Raw genomic sequence first — 3276 nt, forward strand, 5'->3', positions numbered from 1 at the left:
AACAACAACAACAACAACAACAATGCAAATAAGATGTGTTGACCATAAACAAGTAGACTGGTCAATTTTGTCTTCCAGCCAGGCTTAAGTTGGGCAGGTTTGTGGTGTTGTTGTTGATTGTTGTCCGGTCAAGCACGACGCATAGCGACCTTATGAACAAAAGGCCTGAAGCGTTTCTATACCTACTGACATTTGTCAAAGTTCATAGAGTTTCCAGAGGCGTGTTGTTTAGGGAGTGGATGGCATGCCTGCTTCCAGTGAGCAGGTTTAGAATGAGGGAAAAGAGAGTATCAGCACCATAAAGAGAGACAAAAAAGAGAGTGCAGCCAAGTTTCCCGAATGAGACTTAAGATAGAGACCAAGACTCAGCAGCTTGGAGAGCAGCAGGGATGGTGGGAAATAGAGACCAGTGTGAGATGGAGATGAGCTCAGATATGCCGTCCCATGGAGCCAGAGTGGAGGGCCACCTCCTCGATATACTGGTGGTGGTGAGAGGGGAGATCTCGCCCACGGAATTGGCAGAACTAAAAGAGCTTTGAAACACTTTTTAAAAAAAAAAAAAGTTAGTAGCCTGACACATTACGCATTATACCACCAGGCCTCTCCTAATTCACCAAAGACAAGATAAAGGAGAGGTGACCATCACTATGCCCGAAGAATGTTAAGGGACAGTCAGATTAGAAGCTTACAACCTAAGTGATGATTGCTCCTTGAATAGTGAAAGAAAATATTGGAATGAAAATTGCTCCTTGAGTAAATGCAATTTATTAAAATTGCACCGAATAAAATGAAAAATCTAAATAGCTTCATAATCTTTTAAAGAAATACTGAATTTTCACACACACACACACACACACACACACACACACACACACACACACCTCCCCTACCTCAAGGGATCTTAACCGAGGATGGGCATTACGTTCACATAGGTGTCTTCTCAAAGTCTTGTTTCCTAGTTCTAAATACATGGGAATGTTAACCTTGCGTATCTTCGAAGCTTACAGAGGTAGTTCTGGATGCACACAGAATATATATCGAAAGCGTACAGAGAATGCCGTTTAACCTGAACCACATGCTTCGTCCATGGCAAAGATAAGATTGGATGGAAGTCAGTTTTTCTTGGCTTTTCAGTCTAATGTGCTTTCTATGGGCTCTGCTTCCTCTCAAAAAGAATAGATGCACATCGGTTCCCCACGGAAAGGGTTGAGGCCCAATATTCTGCTGATTATGGATCTCACATGCATCAGAGCGCTCTTATCTAACACGGGAGAGCTTACCATCTTTTCCTTAAACTGATAAAGCAGATATTGCTAAGAAGATAATTCAGCCAAGTGGTAGACAGATCTAGAAGGTGAACGGTAACATCAGGAGCGTGATCAGCCTTCAGAACAATCAACCCTGTGAGATCAAAAGGGCAGCATTAATCCAGACTAAAGGTCAGAGGTAGGGAGGGAGAGGATACCATGGTGACTAGAAACAAGGACCAGAGAGCTGGTGAAAACAGTGCCGTTATAATGTGGGGATTGTAATCAGTGTCACAGAACATGTGTGGATGGTTGAATGGAATACCAAGCTGCCCTATCAACTCTCATTCAGTAAGTAAAGAAAGCCTTTCATTCGCTAAATGAAGTATACCCGTGGAGTTAAATAGCAGAGGAGAGCAGTTCATAAAAGAAGAGATAAGACATTGAAAAGAAGGTCCCATTGAAACAGAAAACCCTGGGGTCTGACTTTGCACTAATTCTCTGCATGGTTTGAGCATGGATAGTGTCTGCTTATGTGAGTCTTACGCTTGAGTTCGTATTATAATGATTTGGGGAGAACGTGAACCATGTTCTGCGCGTGCCTGGCCTCCAGGTTAGAATTCCGTCGACTTCCCATAGGGCTGCATGGTCCTGCTGCCTCTAACCTACATCAGGGCTGGGAGCCATTGATTGGTTCTCAGCCACACGGCCAGTGAGTCGTTTAAGGGCTCTTCTGTAACTTTACGATGGTTTCCATTCTCACTAAAAATGTAAGAATGACTTCAGCCTATTGTGTAAGGGGCCTGAAAATGCAATTGCTAGAGCAATTTTTATTTAGCTGCTCTGGGTGGATTCAACAAGATTGGAAACATGTGCTGAGCATTAGCTGCTGCAGTGACATGGGACACAAAGCGGGGGTGAGGAAGTGAGCCTCGGAGAACTTGTCAGACTCTGATCAAAACCTTTTTATACATGTGTGACTGTGACCATGCTGTAAGCTGCAGATGTTTTGCCTACGCGCTCTTGCTTGCCTTGGTACCACGGGGTTGTTTGCAGGCTCCACAAAAATATGTGTTAAAAATTTTAACCCCTAGACCCACTCATTGCCATTAAGTCTAAACCAACTCAGAGCTGGCCTTCCAAGAGGTTTTCAGAGGCAATAAATCATACTGCAAGACAGCATTTGTTGTCCCAAGGAGCAGCTGGTGGGTCTAAACACCTGCTTTGGGTTGGCAGTGCAACTCCTTACCCACTAGGCTACCAGAGCTCTATTTCCCCCCTTTTTTTATATATCCATAGTTAAGGACTTACTCTTACCTGGTAATGTAGTAGCTTATACATTGGGCTGAAGGAGAAACATAAACACAATTTGGAATAGTGACAATAAGAGAGAAAGGGAACCTGAATTTTAAATGGCTTCTAATGCAAAATTACAACCTAAATTTGAGATTGACTTTGAAAATGTGTTTTCCATTCATCCTCTTCATCATTCCCTCCACTTCTCATTCTCAATAGGAGGCAGTCTCCTCCCATTAAGATGTGAAGCCTCAGAAAGCCAGTGGAGGGTCGTCGTGGTCAGAGTCAGCGTGGTGGCATTCACAGGGTCCCATGCCTGTGCTCAGGATCTCATTGAGGATGGGGTCTCATTGCTGTGTTAACGAGACAGTGTTAGTGTAGGTGAGTCTTCAGTTTCTTTGAAAGTAATAAAAGAGATCCAGCAAACAAGCGAGCGAGCAGTCGGAGGGGAAGAGTGACTCTACACCCATGAAAGTCGCCCAAGAGGAGAAGCTCAAGAGACAAGGGCCTTCCTCCACAATCAGCAGAAGCCTTTCTCTGGGGTGGGCCCCCTGAACTCAGCTATCTGGCCTCTTAACCCATGAGAACAGAGATTCGTTTGTTCAAACCTTCTGTCTGTGATAAAGCACTAGAAAACCAGGACATGTAAATGCCTTAGTCCCTCAGCCACATCCAGGAGCATTTAAAACTCAGGTTAAGCTTGTCATAACTGTGCCCAGTAAGAACCCCTTGC

Source organism: Elephantulus edwardii, unplaced genomic scaffold (genome assembly GCF_000299155.1).
Source record: "Elephantulus edwardii isolate Elephantulus edwardi_28Jun2011 unplaced genomic scaffold, EleEdw1.0 scaffold00072, whole genome shotgun sequence".
NCBI lineage: Eukaryota > Metazoa > Chordata > Mammalia > Macroscelidea > Macroscelididae > Elephantulus > Elephantulus edwardii.